The sequence below is a fragment of the Mixophyes fleayi genome, chromosome 3 (assembly GCF_038048845.1).
Source record: "Mixophyes fleayi isolate aMixFle1 chromosome 3, aMixFle1.hap1, whole genome shotgun sequence".
Classification (NCBI taxonomy): domain Eukaryota; kingdom Metazoa; phylum Chordata; class Amphibia; order Anura; family Limnodynastidae; genus Mixophyes; species Mixophyes fleayi.
In genome coordinates this window covers 48,586,202-48,600,292 of record NC_134404.1, presented here as the reverse complement: position 1 = coordinate 48,600,292, position 14,091 = coordinate 48,586,202, and positions in this window count along the sequence as shown.

The following is a 14,091-nucleotide window of genomic DNA, read 5'->3' as shown; positions in this document are numbered from 1 at the left end:
TGACACAGTCAGGATAAAAAGGTAAAAGTTATATTATTAATCCTGATGTGTTCTCAGACAGGCAGTGCTCACCGAACCATGTTAGCACAAGCTATACCCAAGAGGTGCGTTATTTAGGCTTACAGAGTGCATCCCTATCATCTATTGTGTAATTAGTAACAGCTGCCTCTAGACTGTCAGCTCTTACAAGCAGTGCCCTCTCTACCTATATTTCATGCCTGCACCTCCTTTGTCTACTTCAAACTACTTATGTGTTTATGTTTAACTTGCATTTGTGGTTTTAATGGTTCATGTTGTTTTTACTTATGAAATTTGTACTTGTATAGTTTCTAGCTATAATTGTACTTGTATGACTTATACCTGTAGCTTGTACTTGTATGATTTGTTATTATGTTTAATATGTATTTCTGTGATCCATATGCTGACTGCCCGGTGCTGCAGGATTTGTGGCACTTTACAAATAAACATTGATGATGATGAAATGCTGGAACCTAGAGTTACCATTTTCTGTGGGCCGGTGCCTCTACCTGAAGACAGGGCCCAATTTATCCCAATGAAATACAATTAAAATGAATTCTATTATCACCAGATCAATGTATATATGGAACAATAGCAGTCATCAGAATTACAATTAACCAGTCCCAGATATATGTCTGTCTGTCATTGAGTCCTGTTATGTGTAGTCCGATAGTGATCATAAATACAAAGTTCTCAAGGCCTAATATACTGTCATACTTCTCAATATTTCCAAACTGAAAACAATGTCAAACCCAACTCAACATAGACACACTCCTTTTATAGCAAGAACACACCCATTTTACACCTCATCATCTCAGCAGCTAAAAATTTGGACTTCCCCTCAGGAAAAACGTGACCTTTAGGTTGTATACACAAGCATGTGACATTAGTTTCAGGGCAGAGATTATATGATTGGGCCGTGACACCATCATGGATATCAACCAGCATCACTCTTCTTTCACTGTCCACAACAGGGCTCAAGTTAGGAACGCTATGTTTCTACAATGACAATTGTAGGGTTAAAATCTGCAGAATACTAAATTATGTAACATTTGTTGTATAATTTGTGGGAGTATTCCAGGGATTAGGGTAGGAACACCCTCTTTTGCCGCCCCCCATCCTTCTCTACAGCAATGGGAGCATCTTATTTATAACGCACTGGTGAATCTCCATAGTGATGACTCTCGTCTCTGCTGCTACTCCTGAGTCTTGGCTTATCCTCCAGTGAGGCGGACTTTCCCCTGATACAAGACATCTGTTGTCTTCCAGTGAAAGTCGTGGATCTTGGCTTGGAGTTCAGTAGAATGATTCATCCCCAGATTGGCAAATAAGCAGAAAATCAACATCCAACATCTGAATGTTAAGCAGCTTTTTGGAGAGCACCAATCTGCCTAAATTCTTCATTATCACCTCAGCCAAGCTCACATCTAGAAATGAAGGGAATATTGAGATTGAAAGGAAGCTCATTACACGTCATTATCCTAATTTAACATATGTTTATGAAAAGCTGCTAAGTGATGTTCTAATGAGTAAACCTGTTGACTTAGTGCTTAGAGGCAATGTGTCTGTCATCTGCATAAAAATATCTTTATCACTATACAATCAAGTCAGAATGATCTCACGCATGTTCTTTAAATGTGAGCTAGCAGGTTTTACAAGCAGTGCTGAGGCACGATGTTTGGCATTCAGGATAAAGTTGCCAACCGCTCCCTTGCTACTAAGTGATGTCATCCCGCAGTGAGCAATATTCTATCAGTCTGTAGGTTCTCACAGACATAGGGCAGGTATGACCCTGGACAGTCATATGATCTGAGGTAGGATCAGGCAAATCCACCCCATGCTTCAATGATGTAAAGGAAGCATACAGCCTATTCACACATCCATGGCATCTTGAGTCTAAATGATGGAGTATTACACCCCTGTATAAGTCTCACTTTGTGATAGGACTTCTTCTATTCACTCATGTAGCTGGGCTCAGATTACCGAAGCTATATATGTGTTAATTAGTTGTAATTCTAGGAACTTATTATTTGTAGCATAGTGAAAAGTGATCCAAGCCATTATTACTAAGGGAGAGAAACAACAGTAAAAATCACCTGTAGCTCCAATAAATAAAACAAGATGTAAAAATAATCAATTTTGTCCAAAATTGTATCCACACAAAATAGCTATCAACTCTAACAGTTTTAATGACTGTGTTCCTTTACAAATGACAGGATAAATCCGCTGAGGACTATGCTGATGTTTTTTTTTTTTAAGTATTTCTAAATTAAGTATGATAAGATTTAGCTACAGAAAAAAAACAACATTTCAGAGATGTTTTGAAGAGCAAGATGTTGTACGGTTTACCTCCAAGGTGCTAAAACTGTAATTATTAATCTCTGTGAGAAATGATATAGTGTCTAGTTCAACACAGACTGGTGATTTGTCATTATCCCTGACTCAGATGTCATGTCTGAGAAAAGTCCCAGAGAGCCTGTGGTTCATTTAAAAAAAGGGGTGTGTCCTCAGCTGATGGGTTGGTCTCATCAGCGTTGTAGTTTATTCATATCAATTAATAGTTTGGTCAGATTGGGGTGTGATTGGGGCCAGCAGGGTTGTGGTGTAATGTGTTGAGAATGCTGGTGGACTCACCTCAAGTCAAATGATGCTCCAAGCAGACAACAAATGACAGAGTTGTTACTATACATAAAACCAAAGTGAGCTTATCACCTGTACACAGTGAAGGACTCCATTTTTTGGGGATAAACCAATATTCAACTTATCTCTTCATATAGTGACATCACTTTTTGCCTCACGTCTCAGTGATGTCACTAGTTCCCCGTGAATTAATTGACTGCAGTCTAATGAAGTCAGACCACAAAACATCTGCCTACACACAGGGCACACTTTCACCAAGGGCGCTAAAGGTGGCCATACACAGATTTTTGCTGTTGCCTTTACCTCCCTTAAAGTCTATTATTTGAGATAAACCTATTAATAGAATTCACTTGGCAGCCATGTAGCTGTAATTTATAACTCTCTTCGTTTAAATAGTAGGATAGTACCGGGTGTCGGAGCGGGCACGAAGGGCCCACCGGTGGAATGCATTTGTAGGGGCCCATGATTTAGCATGTGTTCACCATCACTGAAGGGGCATGGCCATCTGCCAGAGGGTGTGTGGCCGGTCACTTGAGGGGAAGTAGTCAGCACATAGATTAAAGTTTATATATTTTTTTTTTCTTTTAAAGTTTTATTTTTGCAAGGTCAAGTAGAAATACAACCATTAAGAGTCAACATGTATGTAAATAAGTATTAAACATAATATACGTTCAGCGTAACGTAATAACAACTCAATGCGAGAGTAACAGAATGGCAGCATTGTAAATGACCAATGATTTTACATTGCAAAAGAGGGGAAAAGGAAAAGAAGGGGAGAAGAAGAAGAAGAAGAGAAAGAGGGATGAAGAGTCTATTTCCATATCAGAATAAGCAAGAGACTGAGAAGGAGAGTGAAAGAAGAAAGAAAGGGAGGACTAATAGTGGTGTAATGTCAAGAGAAGGGAGAACGAGCCTGAAAGAACAAGAACCACGGGTCCTAAACCTTGGTGAAAGATTTAGTTGATTTATTAAGAATGCTAGTCATGTACTCCATACGTTGTACCTACCAGACTCTATTATTTATAGTCTGTCGGATGGGGGAGTCTGCTTCCGCAAACCAGCTGCAATTTGGCAGGTGGCTGCCGAAAGTATATGTCTGGCCAACTTGTTCTGGTGGCGAGTCGCCGAGGGTGCCCCCAGAGGTAGAAGAAAAAGTTTAGGTTCCAAAGGCACATTGACCTGAAGTACTGATTGAATAAAGTTTATATTTTTTCTTCTGAATAATTTTTTAATCCTAACAAATAAAAACAATAATATATTTATAATAGTAGTAATATATAAAAATATTCTACATGCACTTACCTATATCAAAGTGAATGTAATTCTTTCTTCTCTCTCTGTCTCTCTCTCGTCTGGTAGGAGTGAAAGGTGGCAGGTGAGGTACAGTAGCAGGGGATGTCAGTAGGGAGGGGAAATGTGTTGACTGGCAGCAGCGACCAGTGTGGCAGCAGAGAGGGAGAATATGGCAGATGGGGTATCTTGCTGCAGGGAGGGGGAGGGGGGCAGATGGGGTGTCTAGAAGAAGGGAAGTGTGGTAACCAGTGTCAGCAGTTCCAAAGAGTTGTGTCTTTTTGACAGTAACAGAAGACCCCCTGCCTACGGGAGCCTACTACTGACAAAAAGGCTCCCACTGAATGTCTAGCGCTGGTGGCACTGCAGTGTCTCCTGTTATGATTGTTCCTCATCCCATGACAGCCCAACAGCATAAGCTAAGCTGGAGGTCGGGCTGAGTGCACGGTCTTGGAAAATGGGGCAGCATGGTGGCTCAGTGGTTAGCACTTTTGCTTCACAGCGCTGGGGTCATGAGTTCGATTCCTGACCATAACCTTATCTGTGTGGAGTTTGTATGTTCTCCCCATCTTTGCTCCGGGTGCTCCGGTTTCCTCCCATATTCCAAAAACATACTAGTGCCTGCTTTCAAATTAACCCTAGTCTCTCTGTGTGTGTGTATGTTGGGGAATTTAGACTGTAAGCTGCAATGGGGCAGGGACTGATGTGGGTGTGTTCTCTGTACAGCGCTGCGGACTTAGTAGCGCTATATAAACAGCTGCTGCTAATGGCCCACAGGGGATTTCTCCAATACCGCTGAGGGCTCGTCTGACCCTGACAGTACTGCTTTAACACATTAGTATGCAGGCTGCCTCATGAACTGTGTCTGTACACTCAGGACAGTTGCTTATACAATGTCTCCGAGGGGGCATTTCATATTGTGTGCCCGGATGCTACAGTCTGCAGGACCCATTCTAATACAAAATGGATTGCCAAACTAGAATAACCTTTTTGAGATACAGCAGGGTCCTGCTTGTCATTAAATCTCATGAATACAATAATATATTTTTGTTCTCTCTTTTAGCAGTTGAATTTACAAGTTCAATTTATTACTTTTGGGCCAGAATGTATCAGAAAAATGTACATAAATGTCTAAAAAAAATCCAGATATTACATGTATAAATGCTAATTTGACAAGCAGGAACCAAATCAATAATAACTTTGTAAAAGTTAAGGTAAATGATCTAACAGCCCAGGTAAACAAAATTCTATTTACTTCCAATGTGGTGGTGGGAACTCCTTGGGGTAAATTTATCAAGCTGCGGGTTGGAATAAGTGGAGATGTTGCCTATAGCAACCAATCAGATCAGAGTCAGATTGTAGTGGATTTGGCATTACTGACCTAATCCCCCTGCTGATTAATTAACAAGTACCGGTCAGTTGTTTTAACCGCTGAGCTGCAGTGGGTCCCAGGAGCCAAACTGTGGGTTTAATGCTCACAGTTCTCTTTGACAATAGTTACAGTCAGGATGACTTCTGGAGTGACAAAGAGGGGTCTGTCGCTGTATGAAGGCAGAGTGGCTGTAGTTGTAGAGGAGGGTCCCTGATGTAGGGGATGGTGTGCATGAGAAGAGTGCAAGAACCTCTGGTCCATGTCCACTGTCTGCCTGATCTCATGATTACTCTGTTTGCTAATACTTTACCCACAACCCCGAGTATGTAAACTGCCAGTTTTGTGTTATTTCTGCTAAGTGTGAGCTGAAGGAGTTGGTGATGGAATGTAACTACATTGCAACCAGTATGGTTATGTGCTGGAGGTGATGGCGTTAAAGTAACATAGGTTTATTGCAACCATTGTGACCTGTGCTGGAGGAGAAGGAGTTAAAATAAAGTCCTCATGTTTGAACCAAGATGGCCTGGTGCCCGAATTTCTTTCAATTTGCACTGCACCACCACTAGTGGCCTCTCCACTGTATCTGTGTTTACATCCCTGAGTATTCAGGAAGGCCCCATGGTTGCGGATGTCACACCCACGCTATAGCCATAGTAGAAGAGGAGGGCGACAGAGAGTGGAGTAGCGCACAACAGGATACCCCAAGTAGATGACACTACATCACCAGAGCAGAGGGGATTCACAATACAAACTATTGGCAAGTATGTGAGAGGAGCTGGGGGGAAACGATTGCGTTAGAACACTAGGCATGGGGGACATGGCGCTCTGCTCTAAATGCTGAGAGGTTATCAGTCCATCTGTCTATCTCATATGTCTCATCATCATATCATGTAAACTACGTAAAGCAGTGATTCACAAAAAGTGTGTGAAGACAGCAAAACATAACTAAAACTACGATGATCTTGTACCCAATAATATTGTGACAATTCTTCAGCAAACCTGCATATATTTCAGCAATATAAACATAATTTCCTGAGTAAAGGTTAAGCACCCCAAGCATGTTATATTATTGAAGAGAGGGGAGTTCCAGCTCTGCAAAACTATGTTATGGATTTCACTAGTGATCGCCCTGTTGGCGGCATACATTAAATTATACAGTCATCTCTTATTATGCATTTAAATAGTCCCAGAAGAGCTGACCCCTGAACCTGATTTACTACAAAGCCATTTATATTACAGTTTATATAGACAGTGTTGTCAGAAGGGAGGGGTGAGCACAGTATATTACAGAGTCCTCTGCCAGCATTATCTACTGGTTCCTCGGTCACCGCCAGTGATAGGATCTGTCTGCAGTACAGGAAACGCCAGAACCAGTAAAAGAAGCAACAGCTGTTGTTTTGTCTCATTAAGTAAACAAAAAGGTCCACAGAGAAAATAAGAACATACATTAAACATTAAGAACAGTATTTATAGTTTACTGGTCACCTGGCAACCACTTTGCATCTGAATCAATGTTCGACCAATCAATTCTCTGGAAACTAGTGACATTATTGAGGTATGGGGTACTGGGTGCACACTATGCTAAATTTCTCCTGATGCAATATTCTTAGTGATTTTAAAAACAACTGGAATAAGAAGTCACGATCAGCATGACGATTCATGTGTACACAGGGCTGTCAAGTGGAATTCAGGGCCCCGGTACAACAAATTAATGGGGCCCCCCTTATAGTCGAGTATGGTAAAAAAAATTGCGCCGCCGTTTTTTCCGATGTGTGGTCATGCATTTGGGGGCGTGGCAAATGCGCCATTGGGGAGTGGCTAACACATCAAAATCAATAGGCTCTTTTTTAACCCCTCTATGACAGGCCACCCCCCCCCCCCCCGTTTTTTTGACCCCTCTGTGCCAGGCCCCCCCCTCATTTTTTGACCCCTCTATGACAGCCCCCCCCCCTCATTTTTTAACCCCTCCATGACAGGCCCCCCCATCATTTTTTAACCCCTCTATGACAGGCCCCCCCCCTCGTTTTTTAACCCCTCCATGACAGGCCCCCCCCTCGTTTTTTAACCCCTCTGTGATAGCCCCCCCTGTTTTCCTCCCTTTACTTACCTTTTCCTTTTCTTCTCTCTTGGTCCTCTCTGCTGCTCTGTGCTCCATTGCCCCAGACTGATTGAATGCTGGGCGTGACATGATGACGTCACACCCGGCATTCAGACAGTCTGAATGGAGCACAGAGCAGCAGAGAGGAGGGACGCCGGTGCCGCGATCACGTGAGTATGAATATTTATTTTTTTACTACCCTGCTCCCTCCACCAACGACCGAGCCCCCCACCCCCGCCGCAAAAAAAACCCCAAAAAAACAAAAACAAAAAAAATAGTTTTGGAAAAAACAAAAATAACAAAAAACAAAAACCGTCGGCGCGTGGGCCCGGGCTGGGCCCCTTGGCATGCCCTGGCCTGGGTAATTAGTACCTGCTCCCCCCCCCCCCTCTCGGCGGCCCTGTGTGTACACAAAAAACAAGTTTTACAAGAGTTACCTTCAGATCTGTGCTCTTCATCTGTGATAACCATCTGCTGAAAAGATTGTGACTCTGCACACTCCATAGAGATCTATGGTCACTAACCATGTAAAAACCAGGATGCCATTTAAACTGATAACTACTATATAACTAATAAAAATCAATATGGATACTGCTGAGCTTGAAAAAAAGTATAATGTTTAATGAACATATTACATACTGTGACCGTGTGAGGGGAATAGGTGCCATCTACCTGGGAAGATGGCAGCAAACAGCAGCAATAAAGTCACACAAATCCATTATTTGCAGTATAACTGACCTCAGCCAGTTTTATTAGCACATTCAAATGAACAAAACATAAATTAAAAGCCTTGCCTGTCCAGCACACACTACACATTTCATGTATACCCTCTCTCAATGGTGAAGGACCTTATGTCCCACACACAAATCAAACATGTTTTATTGCTCACCACAGCAGAGTCTCTCAAGAGGCAACTATCCTCCTCCCCAGGTCTGAGAGAGAGATTGAGGGAGAGCTGCGGCCTTTTACAGCCATCACTCAGGTGCAGCTCCTAATTAGTCTGCTGTGAGCCTGCAGACCAGAAGACCCGGACTGAGCCTTTTGCATAGAGCCCATCTTGCTCTCTCCATGCAAAAGACCAGGGACCCTTAACAGCTTTTCCTAAAGCCGAACACACTCTTTTGGATTCTGCTTCCTATACAGAGCAATCTACCTGGGTTTAAAAGCAAGCAAGTCAGACAGCCTGGGACATGAATTCCTGCCATTCAAACCAGTGACTCTGTCACAATACATAAATCTATTAAAATGAGTAAATAATGTACAATAATGACGACAGATTAATAAAAAGATTTAAAAACCACAATTATTAGTAGTAACAATGTCAGCAAACATGTATATGATAATGTCCAGAATTAAATGGGTTAGTCTTTTTAAAGCAGTATAATTATTTTTTTTTATTAACTTTATTTATAAAGTACCAACACACAGTGTATACATACAATCAGTGCTTTTTTGTAAGAGAAAAGGTTCCGGAACTCACATCACGCAGTCAATCACTGTAAACACACTCACATACGACAGTTGTGTAACGAAACATAATGGTCGCCGTCCGCAGTAAGCTCTCAGCCCGCGACCACACGACCAATCACAAGCTGAGCAGCGCCACAAGCCGAGCAGTGCCATTGGAACCAGCGTGGACGAAGTACGCATGCATCGGACTCAACACACAAGCAGCCCGCATGCACCGTTTTAATGATTTTGCCGCCGACCTGCTTCGCTGGACTGGGTGATTCAAGTCCACGTGGACCAAACATCAAATGTTCAAAACTTACTTTTAAAACTTGGAAAATCCGTTGGAAAAATGTGCTGGAACTCAGTTCCGGTGAGTTCTATGACAAAAAAAGCACTGCATACAATGCAGAAAGCCAAAGTAGGCCTAAACAGATGACAGCATATACATCTGGAGGGGGCTGTTTGACAGCCCCGGATCTTACACAAAAGAACGTACAAAAAAAAGGTAACAAAAAGGCAAATAAATTACACGTTCCATTATATGGTCTGAACTGTATCAAAATAATAAATACCAAACAAATGAGTGAGAAATCGGAGTGTGTGGTCTATTTTCTGTAATGTAATAAGGGAGGGAGGGAGAGGGAGGTGGGAAGGGGGTAGCCTGAGACAAGACATGGGACTCCTGGCGGTCAGCATTCCTCTATTTGAGGAAAACAGAATCCACATATAACATCAAATTTGACAGACTATAAGAAGAGGGCTAAAGTGTCCTGAGGGTGAGCGCTGGTGTCGTATGAACTGGGGGGCTAATATATATATATAAACCAATTGCACCAGATTTAGGAGAATTTGTGGGATTTAATGTTTAAGTATGTCGAAATTTTTTCCATTGAGGCCAGGAACCATATTTTATTGATAAGGTGTTGGCTAGATGGGGGATCCGATTTTTTCCAGTTCTTAGCCACTAGGCATCTGGCTGCATTAAGAATTTGTATGGACAGCTTCTCTGCATATCTATCAAGAGCCTCTAGTGGAGAGCCCAAAAGGAAGGACCAGGAACATTTGGTACTTTGAGTCTGTGTAACTCCACTTATTAGAGCAGCCACATACCCCAAAACAAAGCAATCTTTGGGCAGGACCTCCAGATGCGGAGGAATGATCCTTGTTCGCCACACCCCCCGCCAAAATAGATCAGATGTGGTCTCATGTACTGTTTTCAACCTAGTCGGAAAATCATAACACCTAAAATAGATTTTGTAAGCGTTACCTTTCACAAGAGAGTAGATAGAGGTCCTCGAGACCCGCTCTCTGATTGTTGGCCAGGCGTCCTCATCTGGTGGCCTGCCCTAGTCACCCTCCCACTTATGTTCATGGGCCGGGCAGATGGTCTGTCTGGAGGTGACAAGGAAGTTATATAAGTTAGAGATAATACCTCTTTGGAGGGGATCATTGACACATGTAGATTCCATAGGGGTTAACCATCTCGCATCATCAGATTTTGAGAGGGATTCAACATAATGTTTTACCTGAAGGTACGCAAAAGGACTGATTGATGGGAAGTTGAGCTTTTCTTTGAGAGACGCCAGTGAAATACAATGATCAGATTCAAGTACATCTTTAATCAGCTTTATGCCTCTCACGTGCCAAGATTGAAAAGGAGAGTGGCATTGCCCTGGTGAGAAAACAGGATTATCCCAGAGAGGCACTATGGGAGAGGGTATTGTGGTGATCTTGAAATGCAATGTACAATAATCGCATATGTTTGAAGTAAAAGAGATGACAGAATGGGCTTTCATAGTTCTAGGTCTATGGCTTGCTGGCATCCCCATGTTACAAGCAGAGGATTCCAGATCTATACACTGTGGGCCAAGTCCACCCAAAAGCCATGCAACGGCTTAGGGTGTAGGCTAGGAGTCTAGGCATGTGGCATGAGACAAAAAGTCCCGAATAAATTTCACAGACATAGGGGAAGAGCCACTCTTAGGTGAAATGTTATACAGTTTACTATAGAATTTCTGAAATTACTCTGTAATTTGTTCAGGGTCCTATGTGGTGACACCTAATTGTGATTCGATTTGAGTAACATTACTACGGGACATCTTGTCCCTTAGCATGAACGCAAGCAACCTGTCCGCCTTATCACCCTTTTTCTAAAAGGTCTGATTCAAGCATTTGAGTGTATTTTCAGTTTTGATAGAGAGCAAAAGGTTGAGCTCACTCCTAGCAACCAGTAGTTTATTATAATCCTCTGGTTGACCTGTGGATTTGTGGGTAGCATCCAAGTTGGCAACTTGCTCAGAAATCTCAAGAAATTTTTGAGTTCTCATTTTTTTAGCGAACGAGGCCGCTCTTATTAAGGTACCACGAATCACAGCCTCCCAGAGAAGGATATCATTGGCAATATGTAATTTTATTTGGGGGTTAAGCAGGGTCCTGTCATTTAGATGAAAGGTAAATTGCCGCTGTCCAGACCGAGGGTCCACAACAGCCGGGCCATGGTCCGACCAAGTGCTCAGGAGTATATCAACATTGAGAGTACGCTGGGTTAGCTCAACACACAGAAAGACCATGTCCAGGCAGATATGCAGCCTGTGAACCGGTGAACAGAAGGTAAAATTTCTAGCAGTTGGTTCTTTAACCCTCCATGCGTCAAACAAGAGGTGCTGGGAGAGAAGAGCTCTCAAAACCTTGGAGTTAGCGGTCACACTTTGATCTAGGGGGAGTCTGGGATCTTTCCCGATGGTTATTTAATGTGGCATTGTCTCCTGCCACAACCACTTTACCCTTGCAATGTAAATATAGGAGGTCACCTATAGTTTGGTAAAAGTGAGACTGATTTGAGTTGGGGGCATCCACATTAAGGAAAGTAGAAGGAATGTTATCAAGTTCCCCCACAAGAAGTAAGTAGCGCCCCTGACTTCCTTAAAAGGTTTAAATAGAATTTGCTTTGCAAAAAGAATTGTGCCTGACTCCCTTTTTTTGGCGTACTGGGTAACAAGTGTGATAAGAACATTGGAAAATTTTAGATTTACGCTCTGGGTGGCGTGAGCCAGAAAAGTGAGTTTCCTGTAGGAACACTACGTCACCTTTTAGTTGTCGGATAGTGTGAAACAGGGTAGTTCTTTTATGTGGACAGTTCAGTCCCTTTACATTTAGGGTCAAAATTTGAATTGCCATAGGGGATAGATGTAGATATTATGCAGAAGCAAGACACATAAGCAGGATCCTATGAAGTCAGTCTCAGTGGGAGAAGAAGGGAGGTTGTAGTGGGATAGGAAATTAAGGGCTAGGGCAGTGGTTCCCAAACTTTTGCAGTTCGCGGCACCCTTAGAGTCTCCAAATTTTTTCAAGGCACCCCTCCAAAATAATTACTGAGCAGTCCTGTTTTAGAAGTAGTTGGGTCAAAAAATTGTAATAAGTATTTAGGTCACGACAGAAATACTTATTTAGTTGTGTGCAAAAATGCTCCTCTGCATCCAGACACTCTGCCGCTTCTGCATCCAGGCACACTGCCCCCTCTGCAACCAGGCACACTGCCCCCTCTGCATCCAGGCACACTGCCCTCTCTCACGTTGCCCCCTCTGCCCTCTGTCACTCTGTCCCCTCCTCTGCCCTCTGTCCCGCTCCTCTGCCCTCTGTCCCCCTCCTCTGCCCTCTGTCCTCCTCCTCTACCCTCTGTCACACTGTCCCCTCCTCTGCCCCCCTCCTCTGCCCTCTGTCCCCCTCCTCTGCTCTCTGTCCCCCTCCTCTGCTCTCTGTCCTCCTCCTCTGTCCTCTGTGCCCCTCCTCTGCTCTCTGTCCCCCTCCTCTGCCCTCTGTGCCCCTCCTCTGCCCTCTGTCCCCCTCCTTTGCTCTCTGTCCCCCTCCTATGCTCTCTGCCCTCTGTCCCCCTCCTGTGCCATCTGTCCTCCTCCTCTGCCCCCCTCTGTCCTCCTCCTCTGTCCCCCTCCTCTGCTCTCTGTCCCCCTCCTCTGCTCTCTGTCCCCCTCCTCTGCTCTCTGCCCTCCTCCTCTGCCCTCTGGCCCCCTCCTGTGCCCTCTGTCCCCCTCCTCTGCCCTCTGTCCCCCTCCTCTGCCCTCTGTCCCCCTCCTCTGTCCCCCTCCTCTGCCCTCTGTCCTCCTCCTCTGCCCTCTGTCCACCTCCTCTGCCCTCTGTCCTCCTCTGCCCTCTGTCCTCCTCCTCTGCCCTCTGTCCCCCTCCTCTGCCCTCTGTTCCCCTCCTCTGCTCTCTGTCCCGCTCCTCTGCCCTCTGTCCCCCTCCTCTGCTCTCTGTCCTCCTCCTCTGCCCTCTGTCCCCCTCCTGTGCCCTCTGTCCCCCTCCTGTGCCCTCTGTCCTCCTCCTCTGCCCTCTGTCCTCCTCCTCTGCCCTCTGTCCCCCTCCTCTGCCCTCTGTCCCCCTCCTCTGCCCTCCTCCTCTGCCCCTTGTCCCCCTCCTCTGCCATATGTACCCCTCCTCTGTCCTCCTCCTCTGCCATCTGTCCTCCTCCTCTGTCCTCTGTCCCCCTCCTCTGCTCTCTGTCCCCCTTCTCTGCCCTCTGTCCTCCTCCTCTGCCCTCTGTCCCCCTCCTCTGCCCTCTGTCCCCCTCCTCTGCCCTCTGCCATCTGTCCTCCTCCTCTGTCCTCTGTCCCCCTCCTCTGCCATCTGTCCCCCTCCTCTGCCATCTGTACCCCTCCTCTGTCCTCCTCCTCTGCCATCTGTCCTCCTCCTCTGTCCTCTGTCCCCCTCCTCTGCTCTCTGTCCCCCTCCTCTGCCCTCTGTCCCCCTCCTCTGCTCTCTGTCCCGCTCCTCTGCCCTCCTCCTCTGCTCTCTGCCCTCCTCCTCTGCCATCTGTCCCCCTCCTGTGCCCTCTGTCCTCCTCCTCTGCCCTCTGTCCCCCTCCTCTGCCCTCTGTCCCCCTCCTCTGTCCCCCTCCTGTGCCCTCTGTCCTCCTCCTCTGCCCTCTGTCCACCTCCTCTGACCTCTGTCCTCCTCTGCCATCTGTCCTCCTCCTCTGCCCTCTGTCCCCCTCCTCTGCCATCTGTCCCCCTTCTCTGTCCTCCTCCTCTGCCATCTGTCCCTTTCCTCTGTCCCCCTCCTCTGCCCTCTGTCCTCCTCCTCTGCCCCCCTCTGCCATCTGTCCTCCTCCTCTGCCATCTCTCCCCCTCCTCTGTCCTCCTCCTCTGCCTTCTGTCCTCCTCCTCTGCCCTCTGTCCCCCTCCTCTGCCCCCCTCCTCTGCCATCT